General features: G+C 39.9%; 1 protein-coding gene across 5 annotated transcripts in view; it reads left to right on the forward strand.

Moving 5' to 3' along the window:
• The window catches only part of GLI3 (GLI family zinc finger 3), a 302,150-nt gene that overhangs the window by 182,383 nt on the left and 100,907 nt on the right, over positions 1–18,860 (forward strand). The window lies entirely within an intron of this gene.

An 18,860-nucleotide genomic window follows, 5' to 3' on the forward strand; every position in this document is an offset into this window, starting at 1 on the left:
GGAAACATCCTTCTGGCTCTGTTTGCTTTGCAAGGGTGTTCTTTGATGAGGTCTTTGTCCCCGGGCCCCCACTGCAGCCTCAGTGTACTTAAGCTTTAGAAAAGGCTATTGGCCCTTCTTTGTTTTCTTTGTTAAACTGTTTATTTTGCTTTCTTCCCACGAGGTTCCCTGGCCTCGCTCTGACAACGCTTTTCTGCATGAATTACATTCCTGGGAGCCAAGTCTCCAAATTCTTCCAGCCCATTTGATTCTGGCCTATGTGATTAGTCCACAGCTTCGAACTGCCGTGGGCCTCTGCCAAGCAGAGTGCTTGTAAGTGCCCCTAACATAGAGACCCAAAGACATTAGGTAACCTCATTAGCGAGAGGGTAGTGCTTCATTCGAGTTTAATAACATAGCTGCCGTTGAATCATCACTAGCTTGAAACTCACGGAAGGAGGGTACGAGTCACTTGGTTTCCTTTCAGTGTGAATCAGGCTCTTAAAAGAGGGCAGTTCAGGTTATTATACTCATGCCCAGTTCAGTAACATAAATCGTCCTGGGCTGGGTGGGAGGGGAGTCTGCTAGCTCCGTTTGAGTTAAATCTGCATTTGCAGTGTCAAGATCATTTTGCACAAAATGCATGTCCATCTGCATAGAAATCATGAGCAACAATAATGAAAATTATTCAGATATCCTAATCATAGCCATCATATTTTCTTGTGTCGTTTCTAAAGTATGGTTTATGATTGAGACAGAGATGGACAAAGAATGAACTTAGGAATTGTATTTTAAATCTCTATTAATAGATTAAATGGTTGATTCTTTAATGAATTATCCCGTCATTACAGGTACTGTTAAAGCGTTGTGACACTACTAAACACAATTCAGCTATCTTAAGAGTAAAATTCTGTATTTCTGTAATTCACCTGTTGTTACTGTTTTTTTTTTTTTTTAATACATGAGACTCTTGGCTCTAATGATCAGAGCAGAGTGGGGTGTGCTGTACCTCATAGGGAACATGCATTTATCGACAATGCTCCTGGAAATAGTTTTGACTTGAAACTTTCCCAGAGAGGGCTGGAGAGATTTTTCGGAAATGATTGAGCACACAACCTGTGATGAAAAGTATATGCAGTGTGATGATTTAGATTTAGTCACTCAGTCGTGTCCAACTCTTGCGACCCCATGGACTGTAACCTGCCAGGCTCCTCTGTCCGTGGAATTCTCCAGGCAAGAATGCAGTGTAAATATACATATATACACAGAAGCCTTTGTTTTTTTTTTTTTTTTAATAACAAGACTTTAATTTTATTTCTGGTCACGCCACATGGCATGCGGGATCTTCCCCAACCAGGGATCGAGCCCACACCCCTGTATTGAAAGCAGAGTCATAACCACTGGACCGCCAGGGAAGTCCTACAATGATCCTCTGCTTCAAGCTACTTTATAAGCTGTTTTCATAAATATGGGCCTCAGTTGAGTTCCATCATGACTCTGCCACAAATCAACTGGGTCCTTGAACACGTGCCTTGACCTCTCTAGCTCTCCTTGTTTTCATCTGTGAAAGAAAGCAGTTGGATTAAATGATCTTTCAGATCTCTCCTGAACACCCTGTGGTTGTGGAAAGTTTAGGTTTATTCACGGTTTTTTTACTTAGAAGCGGCATCTGTGACAACATCATGATACATACATGCCCATGTGCAAGTTTTTTCCGTTGCCCTCTGTCCTCATGCACAGATCTGCTGAGAGTGTTTTGTATAAACTCTGGGCGTACCTTCTGCACTTCCTCCCACACTCCCTAGTGATGCTGCACATGTTCCTGGGCTACCAACACCACATGTGCCACGTGAATGTGTGAATGTGGCTCAGATCGATTCCCTTTGGAGGGAGAAGGTCACTGGAAAACAGTACTGCCCTGTTTGATTAAAAGCTTCAACAATGTTAAAATATAAGTACTTAAACATAGGTGCCCATATTTATATTTGTCTTGGAGGAGTTTTCCTTTGTGTTTAAATTATAGACTTGATTTGAATCCACCTTGGGTATATACTAGCAAATTATCTATGCTGCCCAAGCCCAATTCATTATTCAATCGCATTTGATACCAAGAATTCAAGGAAGGAGCGAATAGATAGCACACAACACAGTCTCATAAGTATTTGGCAAATGGCAGAATGACTGAATATGTGTCTGTTCCTGTATTTAAGCTTTCTATTCAAACTTGTTCATCCTTTTTTCACCTTTTAACATCTCTGAAATTGGAATGTATCTTACAAGCAGTCATGTTTTTATAGTCGCTTTTGATGAGGTGGCAGTCATGAGGAAGTTTCAGGTATCTCTCTTTTTAAATTTTATTTTGTTATATCTTTAAATTAAAATTATAATAATTTAATTTATTTATTTGGCTGCACTGAGTCTTAGTTACGGCATGTGGGATCTTCAGTCTTTGATGTGGCATCTTTAGTTGTGGCTGCGAACTCTTAGTTATGGCATGTGGGATCTAGCTCCCTGACGAGGGATCAAACTCAGGCCTCCTGCATTGGGAGCACAGAGTCTTAGCTACTGGACCACAAGACAGATCCCTAAAATTTAATTTAGTGTTAATTTTATTTTGTTGGTTTTACAGGTACAGCAAACAGGTATCTTAATAAAGTTACTTTGTCTTAGATGTTTCTTTTTGTGCAAGTATACAGTGATATATGACAAAATCTATCTGACTAAGCCCAGAAGAGCTCTTTTTAAGTATAAAGTGAAAATTGAAAATGGTAAGAAAACCATCCTTCTGAGTGGTTCCTAAAATAATGCTGGGTCTTTAGATCAATAGCATCTGAACTTTGATGAAATACGGTATAGATCATATATATATATATATACACACACACACACACACACATATATATATGTACACATATGTAATCAACAAAAAGATGATTTCATTGTCAAGGATTTTTTTCCCTCAAGAAGCCAGCCAATTTCTCCTCCATGTTGTAATAAAGGACCTCATTGCAGACTGAAAAGTTAAAATGTAAAGAGAGTGTTTTCAAAATGCTCTTGCTGCCTGAATCAGACAAAATGAAAACGGAGGCCAACTTCAGCCTGTAACAGTCTAAAGCAAGGACGCATGTGCTGCCTGCTGGGTGTGTTGGTGTGTTTGTACAGATGCATAGCACAGGCTCTCAGAGGGTAAGGCTTCATGATTAATGGTGTTTATTCTTGACAGAAGCCTCCTTTATTTATCTGCAATACAGTTTAGTGATTTTATCAGGCACCTGAATGAGAAATATTCAGTCATACCAATATTGCAGTGTAAATTGAGTAGAGTCACTTTTTATTATATCTTTCTGCCTTATCATCTGCACAGTAATTTTCTAGCAGCAGTTTGATATGGAAAGGCTGGATTTAGCTGTACTTGACACAAAGCCTCTTCAATTTCCCCTAAAAGTTCAGGCTGCTCTTAGAAATGTGTGTGAGTGTGTGTGTGTGTGTGTCTGTGTGTGTGAGTGTGGGGGTGTGTATATAATATATAAACCCTCTCTGTTATCCAAGCAATTTCAGGATTTGAAAGAATAAAGATAAAATGCACAAACCTGGATGGGAAAAGTGTTGTTAATATAAAAACATCTAATAGTGGTGAATTCACCGGTAAAAGCTCCTTTAGGATTTAAGCTGAGGCTCAGTACCGAACTGTGCGCGTGGCTACACAGTCCCACCTTTTGCTCATGCATCGCCATCCAAATTCAATCTACGTAAGGCCAGACCCTTTCGTCTCCAGGGAGAAATATCAAAGTTGAACACCAGAGTGGCCTGGGGCAGGGGGACAGTGATTGTAACGATGATGGCAGTGCCATTCAAAAGAAGGAGCAAAAGATGCAGAAAACAAACTTATGGTGACCAAAAGGGAGCAAGGGGAAGTATAAATTAGGAGTTTGGGATTGACATATACCCATTCTTGTATGTAAAATGAACAACAAGGGCCTACTGTATAGCACAGGGGTCTCTATTCAATATCTTGTAATAACCTGTAATGGAAGAGACTGTAAAAAAAAAAAGGAATATATGTGTGTGTGTGTAACTGAATCACTTTGCTGCACCTGAAACCAACTCAACATTGTAAATCCACTATATTTCAATTAAAAAAAATTAAATGAAAAAAAAAAAAGGGGAGCCAAAAAGAAAAAGTGAGACCTCATTTGTAGGACACTCAAATTGTGTCACTCAATGTTCAAACTCAACTTTATTCAAGTTATATAGGATTCAAGACATGAATTGTCAAAGCTGATCAAAGGCAGACAGGACCAAATGGTTTGAATCATAGAAAACGCTGGATTTTAGGACCAAAAGACACTTTAACCCCGGTGGGTGGAGTGGAGTTCATCTCATCCAGAGCCTCACATTTTACAGTTGAGAAAAGTAAAGCCCAATGAGCCATTTTCAGAAGCTCTGGGGTTCCATGCAGGTTCTCTGAAGATAACCTGAACTGGTAATTTCCACACTTTGTGTAGATATTCCCTGTCAGTTCAACCTGTCCTTACGTGTGGTATCCGTAAACTTGCTTTCGCTGGGAGGAGCAGAGCACAACCAGAGGCCGTGTGGTTCCTTTTCCAGTGGCCAAACCCACAGGATCTTCAGCCTCTCATGATGTTGTTACTCCCTGTGCTTAGAGCAAATTTCACTAAAACCATGAGAACAGGAATCCTAAGGACATTGCTGTCTTCTTATGTAGAACTTAATGCTTCTTTTCTATTGAATAATATAGACAAATTGTTCCCCCAGGACATTAGATATGCTCCTTTCATGTTTAACTTATTTTGGAAAAGTTTGACACTCTCGGAAGGCTTAAATTTCTAGAATACTAAGAAGTGTGTCTGGGATACAAAGTCTTAATTATCATGGAGTAGAGTCTTGAAAGATCTAATTCCAGTTAAATCTAAAGAGCTTGACACTTTAAAGGGGCCTCTTATTTTCCCCTTTGCTGAGCCAGAGACCCCTACCAAAACTGGGAGATTTTCTTCTGGAAGAGAGCTATTTAGATAATAATAGTTCCTTGATGGACATCTCTGTTATCACTTAGAATAAAGATGATTTAAAGAATGAGGGAAAGTGTGAGTCAGACACATCTTGCCGAGGATCATAAGAGACAACCCAGAAAACACTCTAGCCTGTAGTTAACAGTCATCATAATAATTACAAGGATTATGATGATGATGGTACTAGAGAAAAAGTCCACACCAGCTCCTGGAAGACACACCTAAGCTCAATGTGCCAGCCTGCTGTTGATAAAGGATTTGAGCTGGTTCTTGAAGTAACATTTACAAAATATCAATTAAAACAGAAACCGCATCTCTCCTTGGCTCAGAATTCCAGATGCACCCTATTTTTGTTATAAATGTCCTCCATACCACCTGTAAGAGGGCTCAACACGAAGGAGGGTGAAACTGGGGAACCTAGCTTCCTGTTTCTCATCAATTATTTCCACCCAGTTTCTGAAGCCTCCTGCTGCAAGGTTTCTCGCTCAAATAACAAATCCTGGCTTGGGGGCTCTTGAGATGTTTTATATATATGTTTACTTAAATTGTGGAAATTTCCAGGCAAATGATACAAGTACAGGCTTGTTTGTTCAGTTAATTAAATCAGCAGTTCTAACTGAATCCTGGTTACTGTTTACTGTTTTTTTCTTATACCTGGTGGGTATCTTGGCTCAAATCCGTAAGTTCCTACCAAAGGTTGTCATGGTTGATAGAATTCTATGTTATCGGAAAAGATAACATCAAGGAACAAATGTCACAGGACCCAGGAATTTTCTAGATACTGTGAGTTCATGAGAGTTTGTGTTTCAACATCTTTCTATTTTGCAGTGTATTTTCTTCTTGGAAAAGGACATTATGTTACCATTTGCTGTTTGTGGGTGGAGGGCGGGTATTGGTAATTCATCAAATTCCAAAAAATTCAGATCTGTTAGGATGAGTGGAAACTTGGCAAAAATGTCAGAGAAATCAGACTTTGAAATTTTTGTCCCCACACCCCTATGTTTTCTTTTTTCATGGCAGTGCAGTACTGAACTAACACTGAAGAAAATCATGCCCTTGAATTTACTTTCAGAAAAAAAAAAAAAATGTCCATCCATTTTACCAAGATCAGAAGTCACTAATCTCTTCAGTTTGTCTGAAGAGGTGAGGGTGGGGGGTGGCGGTGACTCCTAGATGGTACTAAGAGTGTCAGGAAAGCTGAACCCAGGCTGGCTCCACAACAGCCCCCTCCTGATGGGGTCTTGAGGATGGACAAAGATGCAATGAAAGCAGCGTGTCTTTGGCTTTGACCATCCAGAGCTCTAGTAGCAATAGCAGTAGCAGGAATTAGCATGTTGGTCATAAGGGCCAACCTTTACTGAGAACTTAGAGCATGACAGGTCCCTGCTAAATACTTTATGTACATTGTCTTTCTTTCTTTTTTTTTTTTTTTACATTTTCTTATTAAACATTAAATAGTACAGCACTGCTTTTTCATCTAGGCCTAAAGAGCCTGGAAGCAAAGCAGACTTTTAACTATCTAGTTTACCCAGAATTATATCTAAATCTGAGACCTTGCCACTCAGAAGGTATAGAGCAGCTGATCAAAAGCACTCTCCCCACTGCCGGGAGAAAAGGAGGAGGAGGCTGAAACAGGACAGCCTCTGGTCCTATGGGTCTGGCTGGATTGGCCTCCCCCATGACCTGTTCCATCAAAAGGAAGCAAGACCATCCAAAGGGAAAAGGGAGCAACTTATTATTTTAGGAAGTGAGAGTCGCTCATTTGTGTCTGATTCTTTGCGACTCCATGGACTATATAGCCCCTGGAATTCTCCAGGCCAGAATACTGGGGTGGGTAGCCTTTCCCTTCTCCAGGGGATCTTCCCAATCCAGGGATTAAACACAGGCCTTCTGCATTGCAGGTGTATTCTTTACCAGCTGAACCACCTTAGGGAAGGAAGGGAGAAAAAGACAGTGTCTGTTCACTTTGTTACCTAAAAAATTAATTAGGACGTGCTTAAGAAAACAGGGCTCCATCAACTGTCCCAGAATCTGACCACTGAGACTAGCTTTCTGTCCCCCCACTTCCGTCTTCCAGGCAGCAGCTTAGGAAGCATCACTTCTGGACAGTCTCCTTCCTGCACCCACAGCTATTTTCTCATCAAGGTGGTATCTCTGTGGGCTTTATAAGGGAAGATGAGAATATTGGTTCTTCTAGTAACAAGTCCTTATACATACATTAATAAATCTATAACATGCATTATGTATATTAAAATACAAGTTAAATGCATACTAATTACATTAATAGCTAGTTTTTCTAAAGATTTTGTAACCGTAGTGTTTTTTTTTTTTTACTGATTTTGTTTTTTCTCACAAACTTTATAGTCACTGGGAGAAGAAGAGAAAGAAGATTTCTCTATTACACATTGCAAAACGAGAGGTGCCTTTGTGTGGGATATATGGACTCCATTTGGACAACAAGAAAAGCTGCTAAAAATAATCATTTTAGATATCCTCTGCATAAATGGAATTAAAGTACTTAAAACTGATAACAGGTTTTTAGAAACAGGTTTGTCAGCTGCCTTGTGGATCAGGGGTACTGTCTACCCATTCCTTTTCTCTTTCTTGCCCTTGGACAGAGGAGCCTGCAGGGCTGCAGTCCATGGGGTCGCAGAGTTGGACATGACTGAAGTCACTTAGCAGCAGCAGCAGCCCTTGTTCCTAAAGCATTAGAGGCACTTTTTCTATACAAGGGTGAGTTGGGACAGGAAGAAGCCCCATGCTATGGGATGTGGTCATTTATATCCAAGTGCTTATTTGAACCTATAGTATGTCTAAGAATTCATTAATAACAGTGAATTGCACATTGTGGTTGCTTGAATGGACTTTCTTTTACATTTTTTGACTCTTCTTGACCTTGAAATCCTAATCTATTAGTGTTAAGTTATATTTACAATACTGAGTAGAGACCAGTTTTAGCAAATTATATTTTTGCAATCTTCTCAGGAAGGAATAAAATAATTTTTTGTCATGAAACAATTGCATTGTTCTTCTATAAAACATAACATTGTTCCAGTTGTCAAAGGACACGGCTGACATGTATTGTGAATATTTGCTTGGCTTTTCCTTTGACTGGCTTTGCTGGAATTTCCTCCCCCAAAATGAATACACAGAAGCTGTCTTCCATAGTTTACTTTGAATTGAGACTAATGTGTCCACTAACTATTTTTGTTTTTAATAGTGGTAAATATCATGTTATTATTTATGGTATTTTTAAGCAATATTTTTCAAATTTTGAAAAATACAAGTGCATATCTATTTGATTTTCTGAACTTGATAGGAATGGTTGAAATCACTGTGGAAAATATTGTTTTAACTAACACATGTAAAAGCATATATTGTTTAAACTGATAATAAGTAGCACACCAATTATATACATATAGCTCTGTGAATTATTACGAGTTATCACAGTGAAAACATCTAACCACTAGCCAGTTCTAGAAATAGAATCATCACTGGCCTCCACAAGCTCTCCCTGGGCACCCCCATCCTAATACTCAAGGGTAAACAATTTCCTGACTGTCCCAATGCTAAGGTTCAGGTTTGTCTGTTATTGAACTTTATATAAATGGGATAATATAGTATATTCTATTCTTTTGTACCAGGCTTCTTCTCCTCAACATGATGTTTGTGAGATTTTTCCATATTATGGTTTGTTCATTTTTATAGCTGTTCACTATTTCATTATATAAATTGTTTATCCATCCTACTCTTGATAGATATTTGGTTGTGGGTCAGTTTTAGCATGCATGAATAATCTTCCTCTGAATAATCTAGTATATTGTGACTGATGTGGCAGTGTTATAGGGTACACATCAAGGAAAGGAATTGCTGGATCATAGGGTGTGCATCTGTCTGAGTAGGTAATGCCTAACTGTTTGCCAGTGAAGTTGTGCCAACTTATACTCAGGTCGTCTGAGAGTCCCTGTTGCTCCATATCCTCATTAATACTTGGTGCTGTCGGTGTTTTTAGCTTTAGCTATTCTACTGAGTTTTAAAAAATTAATTAAGTATAACATTGTGTTAGTTTCAGGAGTATAGTGCTGTGATTCACTTACCTATACATTCATTTTTCTGATTATTTGAAGTCATGGAAAGATAAGTATTATATGATATCACTTGTATGTGAAATCTAAGAAATAATACAAGTGATGCTATATGCAAAACAGAAACAGACTCACAGACATAGAAAACAAATTTATAGATACCAAATGAGAAAGGGTGGGGGATAAATGAGGAATATGGGAGTAACAGATATAAACTACTATATATGAAATAGATAAGCAATCAGGATTTATTGTATAGCACCGAGAACTGTATTCAATATCATGAATACATATTCAATATCATGTAATAACATTCTAATGGGTGTTTAATGATAATTCATTATGGCTTTAATTTGCACAGCAGATTAAAATTAAAAAATAATTTGCCTGAAAAAATACTTGGAATATATAAGTTAAAATATTGGTGCTGGTTAGATTTGATAGCTTGGATATAGGGAATGACTATTTTTTTAAAAAATAGCCTCAACTTTTCAATCCATGGATATAAATTCCTTTTACAAAGACATAAATAGGAAATAAAAATAAGAAAGTCATTTTCAAATTTCTTGAAATGCTGTTTCTCCATTAAAACAAATATTTCTGTCTCTTTTGTTAAACAAATCAACCATAGCCCTTCAGTTCCTGAGGATTAATGTGTACATTCAGTGATGTACCTTCATCTTCAGTAGCTACCTCTGTCCAACTCTTATCTTCTTTTGGTAGCACAGTTCATGGTGTATATTTTTCATACCCAGGGTGCACCCTGGAAGGCTCCCGTTGAGGCATTTTGACTCATCAGATAATACTTGTTCTGTACACGCTTTATGCATGTGTGCATTTCCCCCCATTTGAGTATAAACTTTTTGAGAGCAGGGACCGAATGGCCATATATTATGTTTCTTGAAATCCCCGCAAACGTTGAAATCATAATGGATTCTTAGTAAATGGATTTTTCAATAAAATATATATCAAATGAACATTTCATTGAAATATTCATCTGTGTGGTTATACATGTAGCTCTGAAAAATTGAGATCCAATATGGTAAATTTGTAAAAGGCCTAAGTCAGTTAAAAATTCATGGGAAATATTCTTTAGCTGCAGAGATGATGAAAATGGGATTTGAAACTGAACCATCTTATCAGCTAGGATCCTGGCAGTTTCATGGAGTGGATATTTACAGAGTTATGGACAAGGTTAAGGGCTTGGAAAGTGAGAGTAAGACTTCTCGGAGTAGCAAAAGTTGAGGAGGTTACCATCTCTAGCTTGAAGGTACAGAGGGAAAGGGGTCAGTGAAAGCTGGCACCTAGGAAAAGGGGTCACGCTTTGGGAGTGTTCTCTATTTTCCATGGGGAAAATGCCATCAGCAGAACTGTAGCTAGTGAAAGGAAGCGAGGGGAATTAATACCATAACTTCTCTCCCCTCTGCCACCAGCTCCTGCCAGTGGATCTCATTAATGGAATCCAGAGGAAGGGTGACCCTGCTGATTCAGACCACAAAGTCCAGCCTTCAGGGCATGCAGTGGTTCTGGGGTGAAGGGTGGCAGGTGGAATAACCAGCACAACCATCTGTACACTGCAGAGCCATGTGATTTTTCTGGGCAGAACTCATCTGAAACGTGAATAGAGGAGAAGACCATGTCAGGACTATGCAAATTTCCAGTGATGTCTAGTGTATTAGTTGTGGACATTTAGTTATCTGTCTCTGTCATTGTATGGAAAGCAACATTCTTTTATTATAAATTTTGGTTTATTAAAGTTGTGCTTATTGAGTAATTAATTAGTTGGTTAAAAATACATTATAAGGGGGAACTCCCCTTAGTTGTCTGTTAAGCCATTATTTGAATATGAAGAGTGTCTACTTGTTATGGAAAGAACAAAATTAAACAAAAAATTAACTTCCTATGTAGGAAAACACCCAATATTTCAATCTTCTGGGAGTTGAAACTCTCATGCATACCCCAAAATGTCAGGGTTATGTGTAACATTTCTAGTGTCCCAAGCAATACGAAAGCAAATGGTAATAATCCACCCTGTAAACCTTGCTTAATGCTCTCATAATGGGTAATGCAAGTGATTAAACACCGTGATTTTAATCTTGGCATTTTAGTAACCCAATAAGATAGATGAAAAGGCAGTAACAAATTCAATACTATATAATGATATTTCATTCTAACTAAGAAGTCCAGTTATTCTCTGCAATACGTGTTTTTGTTTCTAAGTTTATCATAGTTTAAAATGCTCTAATATTAATCTTTTATGTTTTTCATTGTAATAGATTTTCATGACTTTATAAAAGAATTAATCTGAGGTTAAATTATTTCCACAAACAAACACAAAATATTGCTTTATTGTCTTTGGGGAGAACATGAAAATAATTCCCACCTGCTTTCTTGTCTAAAGCTATACTTCATTTATGCATTGGGTAACATGGAAGCAAAATGGCAGCCATTCATTGGGTCTTCACGCCCTTGGGATGACAAAGAGGTGGAAGTGCTATAGAGGATGCTATCCCTGGGTGGGCAGGCTGGGGCCCTATATGCATAAGCCAAGATGCAGAGGTCATGGAATGACAACTCCTCCCCCTAGTGATGCTTTGGTTGCCCAGACAACCCTGTCCAGCTTAGGCATCTTTTTCCTAGATAGTAATTGTATGTATGAGGGGTCACAGGCATGTGTCTATACTCTTTGGCTAAAACATAAATAGCATGGGATCTCTGTTCTTGGAGCAGTTCTAAGTTTTAGTCTTCCTCCTGGAATGTTTGTTGTTTGTTTTTTTTCCTCCATGGTTTGTGCTTGCTTTCCAACCACTGAGGCACACACAGGCCCAGAACTGAGAGAACAGAAAACTACAAAGGCAGAAAGTCATGAGAGGCTAACAGTAATCTTTAATTCAATCTGTGTGTATCCACTAAAAATATAAACCAGGAAAGTAACACTATAATTTTTTCCTGGTACTCCTGCAATTCACAAATTAAGTTTTTTTGTTTTTGTTTTTTTTTAGCAAACAAGAAATATTTACCAAGTCAACTTTATGATAGTTTGTGAAGTAATATATATCATTTATATGGAAAATTTGGTGACTGCCTTCCTCACATGTCACCAGTCTTCTTCCTCCAGGAGAATTTACCCCCCTGGTTACCATCTTGAATGACTCTTTCGTACAGAGGTGATAAACATCTGCCTATTAAAGGTAGTAAGCTTAGCCTTCCCTTTCAAATTTTCTTTACAGTTAAAATAACGAACAAATGACCTGGATGCCAAGAATTTGAAAGTGCCTCTCTTAGGTAATGTTAAAAGCAGCTTTATTGAAAAACTATAGTTTGTATATATTTATCTCCTGCCAGTGCAGGAGATGTAAGAGATGTGGGTTCGACCCCTGGGTTGGGAAGATCCCCTGGAGGAGGGCATGGCAACCCACTCCAGTATTCTTGCCTGGGTAATCCCATGGACAGAGGAGTCTGGTGGGCTACGGTCCATGTGTAGCCCACATGTGCCTCAAATAGACATGACTGAAGCCACTTAGCGTGCACGTACACACATATCCATGTCAGGTGGCTGCAGGCTGGATGCTCAGCGTTGATGGCTTAGAAACTCATTTTTGTCTGGCTTCAGCACTAGAGAAATGTCATAATAGCCTGGCTCACAAGAGTCTGATGTAGAGACAGAATAAGTCATCAACTTTCAGTGAGAAATTGAACAGCAAGGGAATGGGAACACCAGTCTCCAAAAGTCTTGTCATTTAGACGTTTGTTTGCTCACACGAAAAAGTTTTGTTGGGTGGTTCTGACAACCACCAAGAACATCAGTGGCCTCCATCATTTATTTACTTAGTGCCCAGTGCTGGCCATGACAGAGGCCTGGCAGGGAGATGCCATTGTTCCATTTTCTCTATAAAGAAACATGCCTCAGTGACAGAGCCAGGAATGAGCCTGAGTGTAAGTCCAGTTCCTTCCAAGCTCTTGCATTTAATGATAACTGAGTTCATGTTCTTAACCACCTTATGTGGTTTTATGATTTTGAGTGGAGGGTATTGGGAAATCCAAGGAGATGCTCCCGGGGTTCTGTCAGATTGGGGAACAAAGCAGACTGGTATATTTCTATCATAAGATTTGCTTTGAAAACAGGGTTCCAATATTTGTGTTTGAAAATCACATAGTATGCTGTATTTGCCATCCCTAATATGCATGTGTGATTATGTGTATATATGAGTAATATGTGGGCTTCCCAGGTGGCTAAGTTGTAAAGAATCTGCCTGCCAGTGCAAGAGATGCAGGCTTAATTCCTGGGTCAGGAAGATCCCCTGTAGGAGGAAATGGCAACCACTCTAGTATTCTTGCTTGGAAACTTCCATGGACAGAGGAACCTGGCAGGCTACAGTCTACAGGGTCACGAAAAGTCAGACATGACTGAGTAACTGAGTACACACACACATGAGTATATATATGTACACATACACATATCTGTCTCTATTGTGTACATGTATATATTAGGGGTAGAATATATTAGTATAATTTGTGATGTAAGTGTGTATGTGTTGAATATTTGTTAGATGCTAGGCTCAGTACATGAGGCTTTAGTTATATTCACTTGCCACCCTCCCAGGAGGTAGGTATCCCCCATTGGACTATTTTAGGACAAGTGAAAGTGTTAGTTGCTCAGTCATGTACGACTCTTGGTGATTCTGATAGCTTATGGTGAATGGTGTAGGATTCATGATCTCTGAAGAAGATTTAGCTTCGGGACCAGGGACCAGACTTGATCACTCAAGAGTTTTTGTGTAGCAGAGTTTTATTAAAGTATAAAAAGGGACAGAGAAAGCTTCTGACACAAACATCAGAAGGGGGACGGAGAGTGCCCCCCTCACTAGTCTTAGCAAGGGAGCTGTATACTTTTTAATTGGTTATTACAGTAAATCAAAAGAATGTCTCAAGGTGGTAAAGATTTTACCAGACCCACTCCCACAATTTACATTTTAAGATGATAGGATTCAGTTCAGTTCAGTCACTCAGTCGTGTCCGACTCTCTGTGACTCCCTGGACTGCAGCACTCCAGGCTTCCCTGTCCATCACCAACTACCGAAGTTTACTCAAACTCATGTCCATTGAGTCGGTGATGCCATCCAAACATCTCATACTCTGTCGTCCCCTTCTCCTCCCTACTTCAATCTTTTCCAACATCAGGGTGTTTTCAAATGAGTCAGTTCTTTGCATCAGGTGACCAAAGTACTGGAGTTTAAGCTTCATCATCAGTCCTTCCAATGAACATTCAGGACTGATTTCCTTTAGGATGGACTGGTTGGATTTCCTTGCAGTCCAAGGGACTCTCAAGAGTCTTCTCCAAAACCACAGTTCAAAAGAATCAATTCTTTGGCACTCAGCTTTCTTTTTGGTCCAACTCTCACACTCATACATGACTACTGGAAAAACCATAGCCTTGACTAGATGGACCTTTGTTGGCAAAGTAATGCCTCTGGTTTTTAATATGCTGTCTAGGTTGGTCATAGCATTTCTTCCAATGAGCAAGTGTCTTAATTTCATGGCTGCAGTCACCATCTGCAGTGATTTTGGAGCCCCCCAAAATAAAGTCTGCCACTGTTTTCCACTGTTTCCCCATCTATTTGCCATGAAGTGCTGGGACCAGACGCCATGATCTTAGTTTTCTGAATGTTGAGCTTTAAGCCAACTTTTTCACTCTCCTCGTTCACTTTCATCAAGAGGCTCTTTAGTTCTTTGCTTTCTGCCATAAGGGTGGTGTCATCTGCATATCTGAGGTTATTGATATTTCTCCCAGCAACCTTGATTCCAGCTTGTGCTTCATGCAGCCCAGTGTTTCCCATGATATACTCTGCATATAAGTTAAATAAGCAGGGTGACAATATACAGCCTTGACATACTCCTTTCCCAATTTGGAACCAGTCTGTTGTTCCATGTCCAGTTCTAACTGTTGCCTCCTGACCTGCATACAGATTTCTCAAGAGGCAGGTCAGGTAGTCTGGTATTCCCATCTCTCGAAGAATTTTCCACAGTTTGTGGTGATCCACACACTCAAAGGCTTTGGCATAGTCAATAAAACAGAAATAGATGTTTTTCTGAAACTCTCTTGCTTTTTTGATGATCCATCAGATGTTAGCAGTTTGATCTCTGGTTCCTCTGCCTTTTCTAAAACCAGCTTGAACATCTGGAAGTTCATGGTTCATATATTATTGAAGCCTGGCTTGAAGAATTTTGAGCATTACTTTACTAGCGTGTGAGATGAGTACAATTGTGTGCTAGTTTGAGCATTCTTTGGCATTGCCTTTCTTTGCGATTGGAATGAAAACTGACCTTTTCCAGTCCTGTGGCCACTGCTGAGTTTTCCAAATTTGCTGGCATATTGAGTGGAGCACTTCCACAGCATCATCTTTTAGGATTTGAAACAGCTCCCCTGGAATTCCATCGCCTCCACTAGCTTTGTTTGTAGTGATGCTTCCTAAGGCCCACTTGACTTCACATTCCAGGATGTCTGGCTCTAGGTGAGTGATCACACCATCGTGATTATCTGGGTCGTGAAGATCTTTTTTGTATAGTTCTTCTGTGTATTCTTGCCACCTCTTCTTAATATCTTCTGCTTCTGTTAGGTCCATACCATTTTTGTCCTTTATTGAGCCTATCTTTGCATGAAATGTTCCCTTGGTATCTCTAATTTTCTTGAAGAGGTCTCTAGTCTTTCCCATTCTATTGTTTTCCTCTATTTCTTTGCACTGATCATTGAGATGACAGGATTAGAACTAATAGTAGAAAAATCTTATGAGACCCACTCCAGTAGTAAAATACGTTTTAAGATAACAGGATTAGTCAGAAGGTTTCTAAGAAGGAGAAACCGTCCTCATACAGGATACATTGTTGTTATATAATCATTGGTACAGAGTTTAAACTGAGTTGTATTGTTGTGTAATCATCAGTTCTGGGCTTAAAGGAAAAAAAAAAAATTTTATGTGACTAAGATTAAGGAATGTAGAAAAAATGTTTGTCCTTTTCTCTTCCTTGAGATTTCTAGACCCTTATCTCCTCCTTGAGAGCCCCAGATCCCTTCTCTTCCTTGGGGACCCTGGACTTCTTATCAACCTGCCTAGTGATTGACTGTCTCAATTCCATGGACTGTAGCCCGCCAGTCTCCTCTGCCCGTGAAATTCTCCAGGCAAGAGTACTGGAGTGGATGGCCATTCCCTTCTCCAGGGGATCTTCCCGACCCAGGGATCAAACCCTGGTCTCCTGCACTGCAGGCAGGCTGTTTACCACATGAGCCACCAAGAGGGCTTCATATCACAGCCAACATCACACAACTTCTTGTCCCATCCGTGTCAGTTCCCCTTCATCCACAAGCCCTTCCATAGTACCACTGCTTTGATGATCTGAGTCAACTGTCTCCAGAATTCCTGATGACCCCACCCAGAGTGACCCTCAACCATTTTCCTGTTGTATCCGGGGGTGGCTGGCCTTTGTCTACTAGATAGTTCTTTTCTTTAGGGCAGTTGACACCTTGCAACTTTCATAGTTGCATGCCTGTTTGAAAACATGTCCCACCATCTCATTGAGAAATAGGTGACCCCAAATCTTCCCTGCATCGTCGCTGGAGGGGAGTGACATGCATGCATATGACATTCACCAGAGTGTGTGGAGTTGCCTGACTTTATCTCCAGATCTTGGAAGCAACAACCCTCTTTTCTGCTATTGCCCCACACTGGTATGGAAGCGAGGATGGAGCCTGGGTGTTCCTTTTGGGAAAGAGGTGCCCAGGTCTTGATTCGTTACTCATAGAATAGTTATCCTCAGTCTTCTGTGGAAACAGGTCAGTGAAAGTGAAGGGGACGGTGTGCACGTCAACATCCACAAATTTATGAGAAGAGAAAAGTGAGAGTTTTTCTGCTCCTTTGGGACTGGCGACCACCTCAGCCTGACATCTATATTGTTCATATTGTTTTAAATGCTGTTTGTTTGTCTGCACCGCCCCCCCCCCCCATCTATTATTCTTCAATGGAATCTAAGCTGCTAGGAATATTCTTACTACCATTTTCAATTCTGGAACTTGAGAAAGATTACAGCTTCCAATTTTTTGCCTCACAAAAAAACCAATAAGCAATGGCATCACCTTCACTGATTCAGAGTGAGTTCTTCATGGATCATAAAAAAAGCTTGTCTAGGAGGTATCATCTCATGGATCTTGAAATGCCTGCTTCTCTACTGACATGTCTGTTCTTGTGGCATCTGTCTCTCATCATAAATCCACAAGTGAGCTGTATTTCGTAATAATCACTTTTGAATCAGATTGGAAGGATTGATTTTCCTTTCCGGTAGAAAATGAATGACCGAATTTGAGAGTCCTATGTTCTCTAAAGTAGCAGCAGGTCTAAATGGAACTTCAGATTTAACCAATGACACAGAGCTAATTTATTTCATAGAAAAGAGCTGAAATAGGATAGATCATGACAATTTCTGTTTTCTAAGTGATTTTGGAAAGCCTCAAGTCATTTGGAAAAGACGTAACTATTTTCAGGTGGTGACTTCTCACCCTGCCCACATGTAAATTTAGAAAACTCTGGATTTGTAGTTTATTTATCCAGAAGTGGCATCTTAAGAACAAATAAAAAGCCTCATTTTTTTTTTTTTTAAGTTCAAAATGGTAAAAAGAGTAAGAAGGAGAAAGTCAGGAAAATCCCGTCTCTCTCATGTATTTTAACCTCTTTGATTTTCTACTGGGAGCAAATTCACGGTATGAGCTTTGGTTTCATTTAATTCAGTGCCTGCCCTGTGCACTTGCAAGAACGGGCTTCTCCCAGGATTCCATTCTGATGGGCTTGGGGGCCAGAGCCCCGGCTGTGTGTTCCTTTGCTGGGGAGGTGGGATGAGAAATTGTTTATCCTCCCTTTCCTTTCACTCTTAAAGCCAGTGCCCTGAGAGGAGTTTGCAGTCAGTACATCCCACTCTATCACAGCCTTGCCTTTTTATGGCCATATTCTCTGTGAATGAAAAAAGAGAAAATACAAGTGTTTAGCTTGTCAGAGCCAGTTCACTGGATTATCCACACAAAACGTTTTCTATTAGAGGAGGAACAGGGCGGCGAGGGGGTGTTCCACAGACTGGCCATTCTACAAACGCCTGTGCCCGGGGCGTGGGGCCGGCTCTGGGAAGGGAATCCCCTGGAGTGGGTGGGGTATGGTGGCAGCAAGGTGTGCTTAGAATTTATTTGCACCAGTCAAAAGCTTACACTCTACCTTTGCTCTTTGTAACGAGGACATAAGCTCAATCTTTTCCAACTTTCTGTCCCCAGGAGCACTTCATTACTGATTGTTCACTGAATGTGGCCAGTCAGGAAGCCACATGCAAAAAAAAGTATGAGAGAAAGCTGCCTCCTATGGCCTATGGCTGCCTTCAAAACAGGGAAACACAGACGGGACAAAATGGTTTTACTCACGACTGCAAGACCCATAGCACTAAAGCTGGAGCATGGCCTTATAGACTGTCAATTTCATGCTTCTTACAGACTCTTGGATTTAGATTCTTTTCTTTTTCTTTTTTTAAATGGTGCAAAGAAGTTTAATTTTATTTTTTATTTCATTTATTTTTAATAGTTGGAGGCTAATTACTTTACAGTATTGTAGTGGGTTTTGCCATATATTGACATGAATCAGCCATGGATTTACATGTGTTCCCCATCCCGATCCCCCCTCCCTAGACTTGTTTCTTATTTGTAGGCATCTCTGCCTTGTGCATGCTCAGACTTCCAAAC

The sequence above is a fragment of the Dama dama genome, chromosome 18, assembly GCF_033118175.1.
Source record: "Dama dama isolate Ldn47 chromosome 18, ASM3311817v1, whole genome shotgun sequence".
Lineage (NCBI taxonomy): Eukaryota > Metazoa > Chordata > Mammalia > Artiodactyla > Cervidae > Dama > Dama dama.